Below are 22650 nucleotides of genomic sequence, written 5' to 3'. Positions count from 1 at the left end.
AAAGTCTTCGAATTACTTTTATCACAAGCCAAGCTCATGCATGATTTAGAGGGAGCAATAGCTGAACAGCAGTCTGCATTGTAATTGTAAAAGGAAAAGACATAAAATGCAGTCAAATTTATCAGTAAAGATACTGCTGCCAACTCTGAAAAGCACCTGGCTGGGTATTAAAAGACACAGACATGATCCCCTTACTGAGCAGTATTTTATAGGCTGTAGTTCAGAGCCAAAGAAAACAGCTTTTGTAGCTTTTAGGTGTCCATAAACAGCTAGACAAATAAGAGGGAGCCAGAATAAGGGATAAACAAGGCAGCTAAGTATCAGCTTGCCACATTGCCTTTTGGAGCTCTCCAAATACCCAACTGAACTCCAAGTATATTACTTCCCCAGCATACGTATTGCTTTCCATGATTCCTGGAGGTGGCGTCCCTAGCATCAGAGAGAAAGGGTCAATGGAGCAATGTCATGATATAAACTCAAGCTGTGTCCTGTCATCTGTATAATTGCTAGGATTGCATAGTTGACCATATCTCATGTGAGTTGGCAGTAACCACCAGTCTGTAGTCAGGACAAGGATTTGGAAGAAGAGCTGCACCTATGGTCTCTGATCTCCCTCTTGTTGCTGCTGCCAGCATTCAAAGCATTGCAAACGGGTTTCATAAACAAATCTCATTAAATGTTTTTAGACAGAGGAAAGCACATAGCCATAAATAGAAAACTGATAAGTGGGCAACTGTTAAAAATAGCTCGGTTAGAAATGGTAAGTGAAGAAATAATATGGATGTGATAGCATAAGGAATATTCTACCCACATACTTGAAGCCTTTAGCAGTTGCCAAACCTCTGATGAAGTGAATGAAGAGCAAATGTGTTGTATTTCAAACACATACCATTACACTGAGCAACAGTAACATTTTATTACTTCAGTCACATTTTTTGACTGAAGTAATAAAATTTGTAAAAGATAAAGAAAAATATCTCTCTGTCCTGTCCTATTCTCCCTCCCCCCGATTTCAAATTCAAAACAGATTTGGTTAACAGTATTGGCACTCAAGTTATGGAGATGTTTAAAAATTCACTTGACAGATTCGGAGAAACATGCAGTTCAGTACACAACTTGAGTAATAAGAAATACTTTTTAGGAATTTTATGATTATAGCTTACGCCTGGTGAAGTAAGAGAAGAAGCAACCTACAGAGCTGGTTTCAACCACAGTCCTACAAAGATTTAAGGATTTATTAAGTCTTGTCCTGTAGAAGTAGTCAAAGTCAGGTAAATTTCAAGGTGCAAAAAGCTGCTCACACATTGAACTTTTTTTGTCTGTATTTTATTCAGTTGTGTTATGAGGGATTACACTAATAAATCTGAATGATCTTATTCAAACTGAGCTGCTTTACAGGTGTTGCTCTATGTTATTGCCTTGTAAAATGGAATTCACTTTTTCAGATGTAATTGTGCATTACCTGTAAGCAATTATGTAGCCTTCTGTTTTTAAATCTATTTTTTTGTTTTAAAATGACAGATAATCTGCAATATATTCCTAACCTGAAGATAAGCCACCAGAGTATTAGGGCTTCTGAATGCTTAGCTTATTTCATTTTAAGCAATACCATCCCACCACTGATAAACATTGACAAACATAATGACTAATCTCATAGTGCACACAGTTTCTTAAAATATGAGTTATGTGCATTTTAATTCTATTGTTCAGAGCCAAAAGTACAATCTTATGTGCATCTATTAACCTTTCTGCTGCTGTTCTTGCTGAAATGTCAGTATGAAATAAAAAATTGTTTACACTAAAAAGCTTTTTCCCAAAGTGTCCTCATATAGGGATAAGGATGGAAAGTCTAATACAAAGTGAACGATTTTAGGACCAAAGTGCTCCACTTATCATGAAAAGTGTACCTAGCATTTTTCTCTCACTCTGCCCTTTATTTTTGATCTGGACTGAAAAGAAACATAAATTATAACAAATACGCATTTTTCTGTAGGTTTTTCTTTCAGATCTTTTCCCAGAGGGTGATTGTGAGCAGTTTGCTTTAGTGCTGTAGTGCTTGCATGCACCCTGTCCTCTGCTGGGAGCATATGAAGCACATAGCTTTGTGGCAGAGGTTTATGCAGTTAGCAGCTGGATGTTATCTGTTTAGGTGCCAGGCATATATGTTGCAATAGGACGTTTCAAGAACCTGTTTGTGAAGCATTTCAGTAGCCACAAATTTATTTTAAATGCTTCATTTTTGCAGGGCACCTTACAATCCTAGTGAATAACAGTGGATTAATGACATGCCATCCTGATGTTGGTCTGAGATACGGTCACTTGTCAATCCTGAACTAGGTTTTTGCAGCACAGCTGAGGCCTTACAGTATCATACTTTTTCTTCCTTAACAATGGTTTTCTAATAGAACTGTCCAATGGTCTGCTGTGTATTGATACAGTGTTGTAATATACAGTCTAGATTAATGAAGGACCTGTGTAAATGGAGTACCATAACCATTGCCTACAAGCAGGAACAAACAATCTGCTGAGTACATGCATCCATGTCTCAATTTCTGTTCAAAGCTGTGAGTAGCAGCACTAAATACCTGAGTTGGATCTAACTGTGCAATTCTGCTCTACTCTTTCACACCTCTATGGGTATTTTTGCTTTCCTGTTTAGGATTTCCTGTTGTTCTTTGTGGGAGCTCAGAAAGAATTTTGTGTTAGTACTTTCTACTTGGAAGAAGAGTCAAATCAGTGGTAATCTTCAAATGAATTCTGTTAATACACATAACTGTACATGTAGCCAAAAGACAGTATGTGAAAATTCTTTGTAGATGTCCTGTGACTTCATTCATGCTTCAGCAATTAATTGAAATGGGTAATTCTTTTACAAAGGTCTATGTTTTCATTGTTAATCTATGCTCTAATCTGTGTTCCCCCAACAACTTAATGAGCAAAGGGGTTACCTTATAGTTGTAAACCAGACAAAATAAAACCAGATACCTAATGAAATGTCACTTTCAAATTTTTGGCTTTCAGAGCAGACAAGTTTGCGTTATGTTCTTGCTTTGAAGTGTAGCATTAGTTGCACATCTGTCAGTATTTCTCTTCAACTAGGAGGAACATTTTGAACTTTCTTTAATTACAAAGCAGCAAATATGAAAACAATTTGAATTTGGGAAACCTAGAGAACTGTATGGAAGACATTCTATTTTCTGTGGTTTATTTGTTTGTTTGCTTTAGTATGAGCTTGTTTCTGTGTTAGTGCATGGCTCAGGAGGGACTTACAAAGTGGACTGCCACGTTGTCTTGTGCTGTGTCTGTCAAAGAAAGTAGTTGATTCCTGCCTGTTCTACAAAAGAAAGCATAGTTATACTGCAGAAAAACATTTTGGTCTTTGGATCCTGAACTTCCTTGATGAAGGACACCTCAGTGCAGGATATCCCCTGCTGTGTTTGTTACTCCATTCACAATTTTGTGATGCTAGACATGTGGGACTCAAATTATTAACTTTTTCTGTTTTTCATTCTGATATATTCTCTGCTTGAACTGAGTAGAGCTGAAGATCTAATTCAGTAACCTTGAGCCCACTGCAAGACCCATAAATCTGGTTTCCTGCCTTGGATTATAGACAGACTGTCATTCTCCTGCACTTCTTTGACTTTAGAGAGTAACCTTGTCTGAATATGATTTCTCTGAAACACCAGTGATGCTTTTTGTGTCATCAGGATGTCTTTGGTCAAAAATCTGGTAAGGTTCAGAGTTACCTGCACTCATCAGATAAACAAGGCTGTTCCAAAAATATACTGCTAGCAAAAAGAAGACTTTATCTTTGACTGTATAGAACTGAGAGGTCTTATACATACTTAGGCATACATGTATAATTAGCCACATATGCATTTAGGACCAGGGCCAGCAATGCAACTCGTGCAGCTGAATCCTTAGACTGAAATATTCTCTATAACTTGCAAGAATAACATGTTCCACTACAATAAACACTCACCATGACAATTGCTGCTGTAATAGATAAGTAATAGATAAGCAATGCTTCATTCATGACACCAGTTAACTTTTTCCTTTACAACATCAAATTAAATAGCAGTAAAGTGATCCCTCTATTACTGAGTCGTAACCCGATGAACTAAATAGTAGTGTCATGGCTATTTCCAGAAGCTTTGTTGCTAAAAACAGATCTTTACTCTGTGGACTGCTCTAGCCTTCCCCAAAGTGACAGCATTTCATTAGAAATAGCTTGCTGGGCCTTCCTGCCCAGCTCTCTGCTCTAGTGCCTGGTCTGTGAGAGCAGACAGCTGGGGGAGTTTGGTGTTTTGAAGGTTAGGATCACAGCAATTTCATAAGTGCTTTATTTCAGTTCTGTTCTGGCTGTGCTGAGGACAGGTGCGGTCTGGTTCTGATTTCACTGTTCTTAATTCCTTATCTGACCTGGTAGTTAATCAAGGGCATGAGAGAGGAACAAGGGAAAGTGGGAAAGGAACAGCCTGAGACGGGCAGACAGCAAGAGTGTAACACTGAGCATCTGACTTTGCTCATCCAGGAACTGGCAGATCTGCCTGTCATTCAGTGCTTCTGTGTGTACAGACACTGCCCTGTGCAAAATGGATTTCTGAGAGTTAACCATCATGTTCTTCTTTTCCAAAGGGTCTTCTGTAGGATTTCATTTGCAGAGCACAGAGGGCAATATCTAGGGTAATTCCAGGGCTTAGTGGCTGTGATCTTTTGTCAACTCTACTTGTGAGTGAAATTAAACTTGGTATGAGCACCCACAATCTGAGCTTGTGCAACACAATTCCTGGCCAATGAGTGAAAAATCATAAACCTGACAAGTATTTATGAGAGAGAAAAATGAGATGTCATATTATAACAGGAATATATTTATTAAATCTATCAATTTCACAGAAACCAAGAATTCCCTCTTCAGTAAAAGGCTTTGAGTAGGTTTATAAAGTCAGATATTCTTTTATGAGTTGTAACTTTTTTATGCTAAAACACAGTGTATTTAAATTCAGGTCAGTGTTTTCTAAGAGAACAAATGACAAAAAAGGCTGAGTTAATGTGATGTTACAATAGCCAGTCTGTTTTCAAGAGGATGTTGGCCAATGTCTGTGAATCATCTTATTGCAGCTGGAGCCATACCTTGAAAAAACCTTGCAAAAGCAATAAGCCTGCCAGGGGTAAACCTTGAAAGTCAGTGGCCTTACGCTACTTCTTATCATCAGAGGATTTGATGTAGCAGAAATAAAGCAAAGACTTCAAAGAACAATTTCCAGGAGTCTTTCCCATATGAGCAAGAAGAACTGGAAGAACTTTGCGTATGAACTCCACAGAGTCTTCTTTCCTGCCTACTGGAGTAGAAAGGTGTCTTTCCTGTTAGAATGAGCATAAACCCCCAAACTGAAAATCTGGACCTCTTCAGCTTCTTGAGGATATTAACTTATGAAGTCAGGTTTTCAGGAGCAGTAGCCAGTGTATTGGTGATGCAAGGGACTGAATGGTATAAGTATGCAACATAATTCAAGTTAATATCTGTTCATAAGATAAAATTAATTCCATTGCTACTACACTAAGTCTTTGCCAGTGTTGAGCTTCCAGCACAAAGTTTTCCAACAGAAACCAAAAGCACAAGCTATAACAGCTCATGATGGAATTGGCCACCTTGCTCCCTGGGAAGGGGCCCTAGCTTGCTGCAGCTTCAAGGCACCTCATCAGCCTCATATGTAAACCTTTATAACTGGTGAGATTCAGATCATTTTGGCAAAGGGTGCACGAGGTGGATAAGCTGTCTATGGGATCTAGTGTGCCATAGACAGTATGTATGGACAGCTTAGGTATAATGAAGGCAGATGGGAAAAGACCAGAGTAGAAGCAAAGTTCAGCTGTATTTATACCAGATGAATGTCACAAACCAGTATCTAAGTATAACTGGGCTGGTGTTAGCAGGTTAGATTGGCACCTGCTGCTGACAGAGAGGAGGTCTGTGCTCTTCCCAGCCCAATGGGTGTTACATCTGTGTCACTCAGTTCTCCAGCCTCTTGCTTCTTTCCATATGATGGCTCCCTGCTGTGGAGAAGATGCTTGTATGGTTACAGTTGCCCTGGTTCAAACTGCTATTGGTTAGAAAAACAGTAGGTTTGGAGTTTCTTTAATTTGTTTTTTTTGGTTGGTGTTTTTGCTTGTTCGGTTTGAAGGTTTGGTTATTAGTACTTAAAACACCTTTTTGTATGAGTTAATGATTGTAATCCCTGTGCTAAGGTAGTTTGCAGGGACTTACTTCCCAGTTTGGCCACAACTATATTTCCAGATGCTACACATAGCCAGTTCTTTGCTATTCTGATACTCATTCTTGGGTAACTGTCCTGTATGGGATCTAAAACTGTGAAGGGTGGAACAAACATAGGCAAGACTAAAGAAAGCTTTTACTGCTCAAATTCCTAGACTGCCCAGTTTTTCTTTAATAGATAGCAAACAATCACAGGTAGAGAGTGGAAAGGTGCATGCATCCCCATATGATAACGCCATGGATGCTAATGCATAAAAACTTATAAAAGGTTTGAAAAATCAGCTGCACAGGATGTGTGGGATACATGTTAGAGTCAGAAAGTCAAGAGACACCTCTGATATTTTAAAAAAACCACACAGCTAAGTGTATTTCATTTCTTGAAAGCAGCACAACTTACCTATTATACCTAGAAATACTAGCTCCTAAATGTTCTCTGTTTACAAATGACAGCCTTGACTTTTCTGTAAACTTAGCATTAGCATTAGGTGTCCTTTCAGTGGAAATAATTCACCAGCATCATGAAGAAATATGAAGTCCGAAAAGGTACAATCATATATGGCTGAGTAACTGTAATTAAAGCCTCAAAACCCTATTTTCAAAGTGTAATTTCATCTCTGTTGTCCAAGTAAATCAGTTTTTCACTTAAAATTACTGAAAGCCTTTAGCTGTAGTCTAAACATAAAATCCTTGAGAGAGAAATTGTATTGTGTGAGAAATTACTTTAATAAATGTAATCCCTCATCAAATTATATCACCTTTGTTTATTTGCCCATGGGCCACATTTAGATTGATCTGTGGGAACTTGGGTGTTTTCTATCACCCTATCACAAAAAAAATGACTGCATGTCTTCATACAAAAACTGGACCTCAGTCCTTTTTGAGGTTACATCTTGTAGTACTAATCAGTCGTCATCCTTATGGTGTGCAGAGATCAAAATACAAAATCCTTAACAGTTCCTCAATTTCTGAACTTTTGAGTGCTTGCAGTAATACATTTTAATGTTCAACAAGGTTGATGCTGGGTAGTCAGGATAGCAGTGACAAAGTCTATCACCACTTACAAATGTAACGATTAAGTTCAAAGCCTTGGGACAAGGTTGTTTGTTAGCAAAGACAGCTTGGAAACTGAGACAAAGTATTAACAATCAGGGAGTGAAGGGTGATGTGTTGTGACAGCTAGAGGCATTGTGCTAATAGCCTGGTAACACAGCTGGAACAGCCACTATTTGTATGTTTTTTTGTCTCTTATTTGCATTATTTTCTCCTGTGGTAAATGAGAGTTTACTTTGGGTTCTTCCTGTTGTGCCCATATGAGTGAGGAAAAAAAAAAGTAAATAAATTAATAAATGCTGTATACAAGCAAAGCACTTCAGGAAGCTCCTTAGGTTTATATTTGCCTGGAGAGAAAGACCTACTTGATTTAACTTTTTAGGTAAATTTTGGCTTTTCAAAAATTTTGGAAGTTAGAGGTTTTTTTTTTGCTTACCTGCTTGTGGTGGCTGAATGACAACTCCTCTTGATGCACCCAGCACCACATTTGCTGATTCTCAAGGAGGGAAATCCCATGGAAAGAGTACTGGTGTGCCCTAGCCGGCCACAGTCCAGGCAGTCCAGGATGCCCTAGGGAAAGGCTGAATTACCTGTCAGAGCCTTGAGGGCACGTGTGGCAGAGGGCACTGCCCTAGAACGGAGCAGCACGCTCCTTTTTGTTGCCTGCTGTTGACAGCAGGACGCTGGATACCAGTCAGGAAAACAGATTGCCTTTTAGACAGCATGTTGCTGCTCCAAGTGCTGGCACAGCACCTCCCTTCTTTCCCACCCCACCTCCCTTTCTCTGTGAACCTTCTGAGTTGAGCTCCAGTGCTCTTCAGGATGGTGGCTCAAGTGATGTCACAAATACAACAAGGAGGAGCAAGGTGCCTGGTGGAGTGCTAGCTTCTGGAATGCTGGGCTACTGGGAGGATGCTGAGTGGGAATTCTGGCAGCCTGGCAGAGATTTGCTATGGATGTCCCCCTAACCAGGCTGTGCATATTGAAAGCTGCCTTAGCAGAGCTGTGAGCTCTGCTGTCCTGCCTGGCTTTCACTGCTGGGATGGGTGTGGATGACGGGGGCCCTTCCTCTTTGCTAAGGTGGAAATGCTCCTTCCCAACATCTTTTTGCTACTTAGGTATTTCTGTCCTTTTCTCCTGTGATGCCGTGGACAAATTTCCAGGAAAAAAATACATTGTTGTTGTTCTTAGAAGTGGCCGCTAATGCTCAGAGGTCTAAGGAGAAAAGAATTTAATTTCCTTTCATGCCAAGGCCTTGACATGAGCATCTGGGGTGGGCTTATGCTGTAGCCCTTCTCTTTGTTAGAAAGAAGCCCAAAGCATTGCAGTACAGCCTTGACATAGCAAGATGACTTTAGACAAACTGTAATTTAAAAATATCTCTACTTTTAAAGCAGTTCCTAGAAGACAAGCTCAGTCATTTCAGGCTGGTCAGGAGCTCAAGATTCTCTCTGTGTGCCAGAACCACTTTGGGACGGACGCAGGTGCAACATCAGTGAATTCAGGGAATGTATAATAATCCAATTGGCTATCACCAAAAGGTGGCAGCGTCTACATCTGCTTTTCATTATAGCCCATGCTGCTAGTTAAGCCAAATATCCAAGATTTAGGTGCAGTGGGAACAGAGCAGTAGCAATTGCTGCTGGGTGAGTAACAATGGCAGTTCCATGTTTGCTTAGTCTTGATGTTTTTTTGGCCAACCCAAATGAGGATAAATAGGCAGACAAACAGATTAATGCTACTGATGGGCTCTGAGAAGCCATCCTGGTCTATATTTCATCTCTTCATGGTGGCCCCAAGCTAATCCTAGGGTCAGGACACTTCCATGTCTGGGGATTCAAAGCCCTGGTCTGAGTGTGAGACTGCCCAGAAACAAGGGTGCTGGGAAGCATCGGCACTGGTGTTTTTACAGCAGGAAATGAGCAACGCAGGCTCAGCAGTGCTGTGTCAGGAGATACAAAGCAAAACGCTCAAGTTAGGTTATAAAGGAAAACACAGCTCATGTATCCTGATGAAAATAATCTTCCCCTTCTCTCCTAGAAATAGCCTCTACATAGCAAAAATAAAAGCATCTGTACATATTTATATTTTTTACTTTATTTGTAAACCATACTTCATGTGGTAAAATGACTGATTATTCTCTTCAGTTTTTGTCTCATTTATAGTTATCATATGAAAGAAAAAATATTTAGCCAGCTTGAATGAATTCTTTCATCTTCCTTTAAAGGATAAATTTTTGTCAGAGTCCCTTAATGTTTTTCCTTTAAAGAAATATTCAGTAAGATTGCTCTGTTGCCCTTTTAATTCCCTTGTACCTTTTTCTGAACTGCTGTGTTGCCCCAAGGTAACATGTTAATTAAATTAGGATAAAAACTGTGTTTCAGTGCAGAAAAAGAATTGTGCATGTTTGTTTGTTCTATGAAGGAATTTTCTTTTTTGCTTTTTATCCTATAAGGCCCTTCTAAAGTGCAGTGCTAACTGAAATCTTGGCAAACAACACTTTGCATGCTGGGCCTGATGTTTTAATGCTGTTAAAATCAATAGATTCAGTTGTAAAGGCGGAGAGACAGATTTTGCTTTGAGAGCCTCTTCTAGCAGTTTACCTGCAGAGAAGTCCTGGTACTGTGGCGTGAAAGTGTCTCTCTGTCTCACAGCATCAGCTGAAGTTCATATTAATAGTACACTCATGTACTCAGAGACTGGCCTTTAGAATTTTATGCATAAACTCAGGGATCATTTTACTGTGGATCTTATTTTTGTGTTATATAACAGCCTCTTGCTACATATAAAGGCTATATCCATGTTTTGTAGATGAGAAATCAAATATGGGGGCAATATGCGTCACCATTTAGCTAATTTTGTACATAATATTTAGACCCATTACAATTTTTTCACATAAGTAGAAATGAAGTGGTTGAATCAAGATTATATTAGAGAATGAGCAATTCAATATTAACAAAAAAGTGAAAGAATTCATGTAACATCTTGAAACAAGGTTAGAATTTTTGTTCTGGTTTTTAGAATTTCTCATCCTTATTTTAAAACATTTTCAAAAATAACAGTGGGAAAGAGAAATGCTCATTGATGTTGTCTAATTTACTGGATCAAGCTGTAAGACAAGACTGCTAAAATTCCTGACATTTCTTATTAAGGACTTTGAAATTGTATCCCTGACTCAGTTCTTAGAAGCTTTAAGAAATGTACCCAGAAATTTCCCTTTTCCTGAAGGAAATTAGCAACTTTAATGCATCATGATCATAAATTCTGCAACAATTGAACTTGCTAAGCCTCCCTGGCAAAAAAAAATTAGTCTACCTTTCCCATTGAGTCCCATTTTCAGTAGGAAAACCCCCTAGACTCCAAGCCCCCTAGGGTCAGCTATTTATATTCAGATGAAGAGTAGTGGAATACTTTGCAACTCCTTTGTTATCAACCCTTTCCATCCTGGTCCGCTATTTAGTGAAAAGTGTATACCTGCTGCTTAGGCCAGGAGTCTTCACTTTTCACTCATAACTTCTTCATAATGTGAAACCACTGCTTTAAACCCCAAGCTTATTTCGCTCCATCAGTGTTAGAATGATCTCTGCTTTTCCAAAACAAGTAAATCCTGAAAGCTCAAGGGGTAAAAAAGATACCTTCTTACTCTAAGACCCCTGTGCTCCTCCTCCTAATACCTGATACCTGGTGATCACAGAAACCTCTTGCCTATAACTCTGCAAGTAACCTTGCTTTGGGAGGAAGCATGGAGATATTCCCAATGCTCCCAACCTATATGCAGAAACTGCACCTTTATGGAGTATTAATATGACTTAGCCCCACTTCCCTGATGAGTCTCACTTACTCTCTGAAGTGTTGCTCATAGTATCTTTGATGTAGGGCTGATAGCAACCAATGGTTCTGCAGCTCTCAGACATCCATCCAGTGCATCCTGGGTTCTCCTGTGTCTCTATATACATGATCCAGGGAGTGCCATGGGGTTTATTTTTATATTGATATCGCCTATGTCTGAACTGCAATCAGAAGTGGCACCAAGGGCATTTTAAATTTGGCTGGGTACCTGACAGCACAGCAATTGGCACCGTGGGAATGGTACAGGTTGCACCAGTCTACCCAGGATGCTGAGATTTCTTTCAAGGATTCATTTGGCTTGATCTGTAAGGTCAGTAGGTCATTGTCTTTACTGGACCCACTAGCCACATTGGGAAAGTTATATTAATCTTCACATACTTTGTAAAATACTGTTTTAAGTATGTAGACACTTGGCTTCATCCAAGTATGCCTGGTGAATCATAGACTGTACTATGAAATTTTTTTGGAAGAACTGTCTGATAGCCAGGAATGAGACACTTCTCTGTCCCTAGTCTTTTAGGGAAGGGAAAGAGCAGAAAGACAGCAGTGCATCTGGAATGACTTATAAAGTCTGAGTATTTTTGTTTATTGAAGTAAAAATGCCTCAGGCACAACCTTTATTTTTTGGAATTACAGCTTGATTCTCAGTTATCAGACTCTAGAAAGCCTCTTCCAAATGCTCTGAAACTGTATTCTGCACTTCGGAAAATACCCAGCGTGATTAGGGAATATCCTAGAAACAACAGACTAACATTCACCAAAACATAGAATTTTTAGTTTTTCCATGATTTTTAGCAGCCTCCAATGTTTTATTTTAAAAACCTTAAGATAAAAGTCTCTTCTTGCAAAATACTAATGATAATTGCATCACAAAAATAGAAAGCAACCTGACTGACATAGTTTCCATTTCTGCTATAAATATAGCTTTCCCCATGTAAATCTGTTTGCATTTGCTTTATTAAGTCTGTAGAAAGTTGCTCCTGCACAGTCTGAGGGCTTGATGCATGCATCCTGCCTCCAGAGAGCAGCTGTAAAGCCCACCTGTTCAGGCAAGCACTGAAGGAAGATGACAGATTTCAGTGAGACTGTTCGCGCAGATGCCCTCACGTATTTATCCATTCATAGCCTACACTCCGTCTTTTCCTGCCACGCAGCCAGATCGGAGGGAGGTTGAGCCTTTCTGCCCTATTAACTTTGGCATGTTTGCTTTGCTTTTATCTCCCAGTCTCCTCTCCCCAGTAGCAACTGCCTTGCCCTCAGTCCGGAGGATGGCCCCATGACTCCTTTGTTTAACTGCTGTTATAAGCTGCTGCACAAATTGCTTGGCAGAGGGTGATTTGTAGTGACAAGACTTGAACCTTATCCCTGGAGATTCACCAGATACCTCTGCAATGTTCTGCATCTCTGAGGACAGGGAATAGGGAGCCCAGCTCCCACTTCCAAGCCTGATCTTGCATCATTCCAGTTATTGCATAACAGTTTAACTGAGATGCAATGGTATGTAGTCCTTCTCTCTGTTCCATTAATGCAGCTCTGCCTGCTCACAGGAGGTGAGCAGATCCCTCTTTCCTGTTATTTATGGATCGGTACACGCACAATGGCTTACACACATTTTTTAAGAATTCCAATGATAGATCAATCAGATCAGCAAAAAGGATAAATCTCTTGAAATATTTTGAGAAGAAGTGGGTAAATTTTAAAATTTTCTTGTGTATACCCTAAAGTGTCACGATTTACCTTACAGTTAACTTACAAATATTGAGAAAATGGCAGAGGATTAGTTTGGAAGGCCATTTAACTTGCATCTTATTTTCTTTGCTTTCAGATTTCATGTTTTGTTTCTCTTTGTTTCTCACTTTTTCACTGAATCTGTGATGCATGTCAATTTTCTGTTGCAGACTTGATACTGTTCCCTAACTTTGCCTGATTTTCACCTCACATTTTGAAATCTGATGAAGATCGCATGATCTATTTTAATCCTTTAACACTTGAAAGTTTTCTTTTAGTGATGATCTTGCCTTTATTTTAAATTGTATCTGGTACCTCTTCTTTCTGCTAGAACTAAACCAACACCTTTCTCTTTCCCGCCATGCCTTAGAGTCCCATAATCTCAGAGCTGATGTCTCCTTAGACTCTCAAGCCTTTAAACAACAACAAAACAGGATTATGGACCTCCTCTCCTTAGTCACTTTTTGCTGTAGAAATACTTAAATGCAGGCAGAGGAATGTGAGTGTGTGGAATCACATGGCAATTTTTGGCCCATAGGTTGCAAAATTACCAACTCTTTTCTACTGCTGTGAGGGTGGGTTTGCAACACTTAAAGATGGCTATGGGAAGGAGCTGATGGAAGTTCTGTAGCTGAATTTGGGTAAGCTGAATTTTAGGATAGTGGACAGTATCCCATCATTGTTCATGACTAAATCCCAGAGATTAATTCAGTTTATCCTAGTGGCCATGAGTTTACTTCCAGGTAAATGAATAAATGAACATAATTTCTTTTACATTCCTGGATTAACCTCTTTATATTTTGCTGCTATGATTATTTTGGTGCTAAGATCCTACCTTGTGATCTTGAAATATGGGCAGAGCTGTCTTGGTGATAAGGTGGGTGACAGAAAGGGATGCCTTCATATTTTCTGTCTCTTTCATTTCAGTCTTCAGGAAAAGGCTTTTGGCTCTGACTTTTCCAGGGAATGACCTGCAGTTTCACAAGTCAGATTTATGTTGTCGGAGCTCATGGCAGGCTTATGGCCTCAGGACTAAAAGCCAAAGAGAAATAAAACACCAATGGCTTTGAGTTAAGAGATTCACTTATAGACTTGAATACTTTCTTTATACTTGTAAGAATATATGCAAATTTTAAGAATTATAGTGGACTTTGAGACTAAAGTAATTCAATTTACTTTGAAAAACATACCAAGGGTTCCTGTATATTTTGCAACAGAAACTGAGCATGCAGCCAAGTAACCAATCTAATTGATGTGTGTCTGCAGAAAGTCTAGCTTTGGACATGACTGGTATTTTACCTATACTGCATCATTGGTTATCATTGGTGTATTGGTTATTTATATTACAAGTAATTAGAAGACCCACAAAACAAATAATTGCCTTAAAGCACACACAACTGAAACAGTTATTGCCTCAAGAAAAATTTTTTGTACAACTTCTGATTCTCTGATAAATTTGGAATACTGAAAAATTGTTGGTACAATGAATATATTGTTTCATTACATGCTGTGCACTGATGTCCTTTAGCACCAGGGACATTAAGGATATCATATTGACTACATTTTTAAAATGCATGTAAAACATCTGCTGAAAAAGTTGAAAGAAATTTTTCTTTATGTGTTAGAAGTGCTACAAAATCACAAGCACAAAAGCACAGATGTTCTGTGGTTGACACACAGGCTTGGGAGTGCTTGTTTCTGCATCAAGATATTGTCTAACTAGATAAAACAGTTAAACATTTTTTTTCTGTCAGAGATCTAAAGACATGAATGACAGGTCTTTTAATAATGGTAAATATGCTTGGGGCAATGTAGAGGCCGAAGACCATGACCCTGTATTGGTAGAACACTGTTTTCTGGGAGAATCTTAAGAATTTTTAGTAGACTCAAACATGCATGGGAACATTTAGGATGGTTTCAGTTTTTTCTTTTTTTATCTCTTTGGAATAAGTTATAAATATTTAAGAATGCCCCTGCAACATGTCTGGCCCTGTGTGAAAAAATTTAGGGGAATATATTTTAGAATTGTATCCGAAGTGTTTACAAGGACCGGGTAAAGGTTGTAAGGTTAGAAATTCCCCCAAAATCATTCATTTATAACTGAGCTGAAATTCTTATATGTGGGTAACAAGGAAAATCCTGCTTTACAGGTTGTGCTGCCAAATCACTAACATTTGATTTACCCATGATACAGGTATAAGATAATTTGCATGTCTCAGAGGATGAAATAGGTGGAATAAGATGACGAAAAGAATTACAGTTGTTTAAGTAGGAAAAGACTTTAAGATTATTGAGGTAAGATTGCCAAATCCACCATTAAACCATTTACCTAAGTGCCACCTCTACAATTTCTTTTAAACACCTGCAGGGATGGTAACTCTATGACTTCCCTGTGCAGACTGTTCTAATGCTTAATGACTCTTTCTGTGAAGAGATTTTTCCTAATATCCAGTCTAAACCTGCCCTAGCGCAGCTTGAGGCTGTTTTCTCTTGTCCTATTGTTTGTTGAAGACTGACACCCACCTCGCTGAAAGCTCCTTTCAGGTAGCTGTGGAGAGTGATAACTTCTCCCCTGAGCCTCCCTTTGTCCAGGCTAAACAACCCCAGCTTCCTCAGATGCTCCTCCTAAGACTTGGGCTCCAGAGGCTGGGTCCACTGCCCTTCTCTGGACATGCTCCTGCGCCTTAATGTCCCTCTCACAGGGAAAGGCCCAGAACTGGGCACATCATTTGATGTGTAGTCTCAGCAGTTCCATGTGCTGGGGGGGGCAATCACTGCCCTGGTCCTGCTGGACACACTATTTCTGATACAGGCCAGGATACTATTGGTGGTCTTGGCCACTTGGGAAAATGCTGGCTCATGTTCAGCTCCTGACAGCCAGCACTCCCTGATAATTTTTTGCGGAGTAGTTTTCCAGCCACTCTGCCTCTAGCCTGTAGTGTTTGTTGCATGGGACCGTTTTGACCCACGGCAGGAACCTTGTTTAACATTTCACATTGTTGAACCTCATCTAAATAGCCTTGGAGGATGGGTACAACCTGTTCAGATCCCTCTGCAGAGCTTTCCTATCCTCCAGTAGATCAACACTCCCATCAAAATTAGTGTCATCTGTGAACTAACTGGGGGTGTACTCGATCCCCTTGTCCTGATCACTGATAAATATTTTAAACAGGGTTGACTGCAATGCTGAGCCTTGGGGAACCCTGATAGTGATTATCTGCCAGCTGGATGTAAATCCGTTCACCAACACCCTCTGGGTCCACCCAGCCAGTTTTTTCACCCAGTGAACTACGCACCTGACCAAGTTGTGAACATCAATTTTCTCCAGAAGAATGATGTGAGAATCTGTGACAAGGCTTTAGTAAAGTTCAGGTAAACAACATCTGCACCCTTCCCCTTACTAGACAGGACTGCTGCTAAAGATAGGAGGTGATTTGGTGAGAATTTCCACCAGCCCCCTCAGCACCCTTGGGTGGATCCTATCCAGCTCCATAGGCTTGAGCGTGTCGAAGATGTGTATCAGATTTCTGACCTTTCCTCCTTGGACTATGGCGTCTTCATTCTGCTCCCTGTCTTCCAGCTCTGGGGCCGGGTACCCACAGAACAAGTGCTAGTTATTATTAAATAATAGGCAAATAAGATATGAAGAACCTCAGCCTTTTTCTCAGGCTTTGTCACTCCTAATCCAGTAAAGAATGGAGATTCTTAGCTCTCTTTTTTGCTGCTGGTGTATCTATAGAAACACTTGATTTTCTTTTATGGCAATAGCCACACCAATAAAGAAGAATAGGAGCTGTCTTGTAGGACAGATTGAAGTTTCAGTGCAGAACTAAGTGGCACAGCAGGAAAAGAACATTGAACGTTGATGTACAGCTTAATAATGATAAAAATTTAACTATTTGAAAGGGGACTCAGCAATAAAAAAATTGCACTCACACATGACCTGGAGAGAATTCAAATGCATGCAGCATGGAGAAAACCACTATGAAAGCATGAGATTGTTGGCTTTCTTTTTTTTTATTTTATTACATGCCTGGCTTAATTAAGAAATTCTGAAGAACCTCTAGATCTTCTCCTTGAAAAGTAATTTTTTTCACCAGTTGACCTTTATTTCCAGCTATTTGCTTACAATAATTATAGAATACCACTGATAATTCTACTTCATAGCATTCTCTGACCCCCAAGTAAATTTTTCTGACAGTATGCATTTCCTTAAGGGTTTATTTTACAACATACTCATATATATGGATATCTCCATACTTTCTCAAGGGTCACAAACAATCTACTGAATTCCTTCTAATGACATCACTGATCATCAGGAGAAAGCTTAGAATACTAAAGGGGACTACATTGTTTCATTGTAGTACCTACTACTCCTATACTTCCTACAGGAATGTAATAAAATACAGACAAGATGTGGAATTGTGTTGAGTGGTACCAATTTCCAAAATTTGTGACTGGAATAATTAGGTGAGGTTTTTTCTTTGAGTGTTTTTTTGCTTGGTTGGTTTATTTCTTGTTTGGTGTTGTTTTGTTTGTTTTTTTTTTTTTTTTAATATGACACACCATTTCATTTTCACCTTGCTGGAAACACATTTGGAACTTTTGGAATTAATTGAAAAAGCACTTGTTCTTTTATACCTTCAGGTGAATTTTTTTATAGATGTATACATTTTGACAAATGTTTTAGCTTCTGAGGGAATGCACTCTTTCATCTACTGCTACTTATTAATATAGCACTTGAACATTTTAGTCATAATATCATGACACCTAGTGTCCCTTTTTGTATATTATTTGTGAGCAAGGCAGTGCTATAATCTTACTCCTTTAGGCAGTTTCAGGTCTGTCTTGTTTTGGTCATGTCTGTAAATAAGCCCTACAGCAGAGATAGTCACCCAACATGTATGCCCACTATCTTTTTCAAAAACTTTGGCATTTGTTTCCTTGTTTGTAAGGAATAACAAGCATAAAAAGCAGGGAAAGCAGAAGGAAGATGCATTATATATCTTGTTAAATGGTTTCCTCAAACTTTTGTAATCGCCCTTGAAAGACACTGACCCAGGATGCTGCATCCTGTGCCAAGGGAGCAATGGAACTGCAGAAGGCTGCTCTCCTGCTGTGAATGGAGGTGTGTTCCCTCAATAACATGTGTCTCAAGGGGCCAATTGTCTGCATGTGTCCTGCCAAGGAGCAGGATGTCTACGATGACAATGTGATGGTTTGCAACACCTGAGGACAAAACAGATGAGTTTCAGGTCTTGTGGCAATTATCATGTCCACTCCCTTTCACAATGAAACTTGTAGGCTGAGGACTAGGACAGAGAGTACTTTCCAAAAACCCAAATGCTGGATATATTTCTGTTTAAAAGATTATACACATCTCTTTCAAACTTACATTTAAATAATTCTACTTAACTTTTTTTCAGGTAGTTTGGTGTGAATTGCATGTTGTATAAGTCCAGCATTTCTTCACACTACTTCATGTCACATTAATTTTTATGTCTCAATAGCAGAGAGAAGGAAGGTGGGGACTGTTTGCAGGATATGGTGATGGTGGCAATGTTTGTCTTCAGCTGGCACACAGGTGCTACTGCTGAACATGTTTCCAGACCTTAAGCTGACTGTTTAATCAGCTCTCAAACGTTTTGGGTAAACAATGGACTGGGATTGCTTGATGCTAGTACTGCTATTGTATTTCCTTACTCTGAGAACTGTCAGATTGGACTGGACTCAGCCATGTTTGCTGTTGGAGTTCCCAGTGTTTGTTTAAAAAAGGAATATTCTGAGAGTGCAAGAGGTCTGTTATCATTTTCATCTGCATACATAACTTTCAATGACTGTAATGGGAAATAGGGAGAGGGAACAGATTGCCTAAGAATGTCTGTCTTTAAAGCAATTAGTTTGATAAATGACGTGACTTGACTGGTCAGAAAGACAACAGAAGAGAGACTTATCTATGAAGAGGCACCAAATCACAGTGACCATTCAGGACTCCTCTGCATTGAAAAAGAGGTAAAGCTTTTTGTCTCTACAGAGCTTTATTTTTTCTGGTACTAAACTGTGCATTTGAAGACTTTGAAGCAGTTACTTTTATTCTCTGCTTTCAAAGCTAAGGCAGGAAGTTCAGGGGTTCTCCAGACAGAGAAGGCATAGGGTCTTATCTGAGAAATTTCTGGGGGTTCTTCCATTCAGTCACTGTGTGACAATTGGTTACTGGGCTGAGTGGGGTGAGCAGCATCCCAAGCTACAAATTAGGCAGATGTAATAAATTCTGAGAGCATTCAACTTGGATGTTCTTCAGCTGCTGTGGCTGAAGCCCACAGTGTGATGCAAATGTCCTATCAGATGACTCATGCCACTGTGAGCTGTTCCTTCCATGGAAAACTATTGAAAATCAGTGAGATTTCACGCAAATAGGTCTGTGTTATCTGCTGCACAAAACTTAAAGGAATGTTGGGAATGAAGTCCTGTTTTCTGGTTTTCCCTCACTGGTTTCTCAAGAGGTCTTCAGATGCTCAGGAAAGACAAGTACTGTAAACAGTTCAGCATATAAATGACAACACATACTCTAGTTTTTAACATCAATAAATAATTAAAAAGATATTTTAGTTTACATTTTCATATTTTCAAGGTTTCTACCACCAAAGCTGGCTTGTTTTGTTTTGTTTTCTTTCTTTTCTGTCTGTCAACAGCTGATTGGGGTAGATTGGTGCAATTCTTTGGTGAAATATTTTTCCATTGATGTATGGTGCTTAACAAAGTGTTGTTCTTCAACAAAAAAAATGCGCTCATCCCCTTAGAATTTTTCAGGGAAAAGTGTCAAACACACAAATCTATAACCATGGTTATTAAAACAGAAAGTTCAGTTTAATTTCAGCATTTTGGTATTATAACCTCAGATTTCAAAATTAAAGTGTAGGAAAACAATACTTTAAATTTTTTAATTTTTAAATTGTTGGGAAATTATTTTAAATTCCTTTTCCTTTATATTTGGGACAAATTCCAGGATGTTCAGGTTTTCTGTGGAGGATAAATCCTGAGCCTAAACCAGTAGAGGACAGTTTTTTCTTGAACATTCAAGAAAAAGCTTAATTTGCAAAATTATTGAGAAAATGTTACAGGTCTGTGCACAGCTCTTACTTTTGTGAACCCCTAAGAATATATTTACTTGAGTCAGTGATAAGAGTTTTGAAGTATGCCATTTGTCATTTAACAACACAGGGAAATGCAAGGGGAAGAGAGGTGTAGTTTCCCATGAAGTGCAGGAGGACCCATAGTGTTGGGTAGTAAGCTGAATATTACATTTATTAAGAGCCAGATTCTCAATTCTTATCTTTATTCTTCTTCTACCCCTTGCTCTTTGCTGTGGCACTGCTTAGATGAGGCTTTCAAGCAATTCCAGGGACAAATGCAGATATGTTAATACATTGAAAGAGGATTTTTCAAGAGAGATTTTGGTTCCTGAGTTTTCTCTTGAATGTGTCATGTATTTTGGTTCTACCTCCTTGGTTTTGCCTGTTCTAAGTTTAGCCCATGATATCCTCTTAAAATTAGAGCAACCTGAGTGGTAAATTGTAGGATGCCAGAAAGTTGCAAAAATCTGTTCATCAGGATCTCATGACATAATATAGCCTTTACAGTATAATGAGTGTAGATGCAAAATCTTTGTCAGCCAAATGAGATGGGGACTTACACATTGCAGTTTTTGTGTATTTGTGTCAAAAATGTGTAAAGGAGTACAAATTTCTTTCCAAAAGAGCTATGGCTCATCCAAGGCTCAATGCTGTCTCTGTGTTTCTTACTGAATCAACATACTGTCATGGTACTTTCTTACTAGATTTGCATTTGAAAGCTGAAATATGATTTAAAACTGAAAACCACATCTACATGACAAATTCTTTTGCTTTTGCCTGTGACACCATAGATCAAAACCTGACTTTTTTCTTGGTTTTTTTTTTTTTTTTTGAAAGCAGGGAGAAATGCTCATCAGTAGAGATCCAGTACAACTTTATATCCAACAACCTAAGTTTTTTTCTTTCTCTTGATGATTGTCCTTCTGTGGACAGTTTAATTATTTGCTTTACTTTAGTTTGTGTCTTACCTCCTTTGGGCTTGTTTGTTTTTTCTTGTCAATAAGACTGCTCATTAAGTTACAACTAAAATCATGAAATGTATGTCTAGATCCCCAAACCTCTTTACATCTGGAGTGTATTCACCTTTTTTTTTAAAAATAAGCTTATCTCCGGTCATCTACGTGATGCCTATTTATGGATACAGGCTGGCTCCTTTCTGAGTCAATATGAGTTTTTCTATTGTCTCCAGTGGAAGTTAGGGTTGTGCACTTGAACATAAAAAGTTTGATGGAGTCTTTAATTAAGTTTGTGAAAATCATTAGAGGATGATAACCTTTCATCCCTCCCGACCTCAGCTGGATTTTGAACTTGCTACCTATAGGTTAAAAATTCTGTATTCCCTTTGCAATGCTTTGATCCAGGAAGCCCATTTTATTTTCAAATCCTTTAAATTTCCCGTTTTCTGTCTTCATTTTAAATGGTGGTGGGTAGTTCTTCTGCTTTAATTTCCTGCTCGTCATTCTTCCCCATTCATCCCCTCTAAACAAGGTTGCTTGTGAGACTCAGTCTGGTTGTTAGGCACCCTTGCTGTAACACTCCCTTTGAGGCTTTGTCTTCTCTAGAGTAGACAAGAGAAGATCTTTGTGCAGAAGCAGTCTTGGATAATGCAGTTTTGTGTGTTGAGAAACACTTGAATAAATCCCATACCTTAGGCTTTAGCACAGTTTGGGATCTAGTAAAAATGTCCATTCAGAAACTAGAAGAATGGGGGTTAAACTGACTTGAGGAGAAGGCTAGGAAATGTGAGCTAAGCTTTTCTGCCATTTAAATTTCTCCCAAATCTTGTGAGAAAAAGTTTATTGATACTTTGGCAATTCTCAATCCAGCTGTGCAATTGATAACCTGATATCAAGGTGTCTGTCTATATTTTACACATCAAAGATTTGGTCTAGAGTTTGATTACTCTGAAATAAGGGACAAATTTCTCATTTCTTTCCAAGAGTTAGAAAAAGAGGCTTTCTTATATACACATATGAGCTTCCTGTTCTGGATAAAAGCCTTCTTGTTAAATTTCAAGAGTTTTTAAAAAATGAACTCTGCTTTCACACTTAGCTGCAAATCTTTTTGGGGTCAAACTTGCTTTATTTACTTCAAATTCCAGATCAAGATGGAAAGCAGCAATGAAAGGTACTCAGAGTCTCCAGGATTCCCATGTGCCTTTAGTCTGGATTGAAGTTTGGGTAAATTGTTAATTTTCCTGCATGGTTTTGCTTGTCCTGTTGTAGGACCAGAACAACTTACATTGAATTAGCAGATTTTGACTGATTTCTAGCCTTACAGTGTCCTAAATTCAAACCCCAGATGCTAACACTGTCCAAGTCTCAAAAGCTGGAATACACATATGGATTCAAAGCCAGATGTTGTCGCTTGTATTAATTTTCAAATACACTAACTAAGCCTATCCTTTCTTCTCCAATATTCCCGAATTTTGTTAGGAAAAACATCTACTTATACTTGTTGATGAAATAATTGAAATTAATTAAAAGTTATGACTCTTTTCTTTCTTCTCTGCTGTGTGTTGATTCTTCTCTAGTGTGTTGATTTATTGAAAGTACAGTGGTCTTTTTCTAGTATTCTGTCCTCAGAACTGCAAAATCCTGTCTGATATTT

This window comes from Erithacus rubecula (assembly GCF_903797595.1).
Source record: "Erithacus rubecula genome assembly, chromosome: 5".
In the NCBI taxonomy this organism is placed as follows: domain Eukaryota; kingdom Metazoa; phylum Chordata; class Aves; order Passeriformes; family Muscicapidae; genus Erithacus; species Erithacus rubecula.
This window is presented reverse-complemented; position numbering follows the sequence as displayed.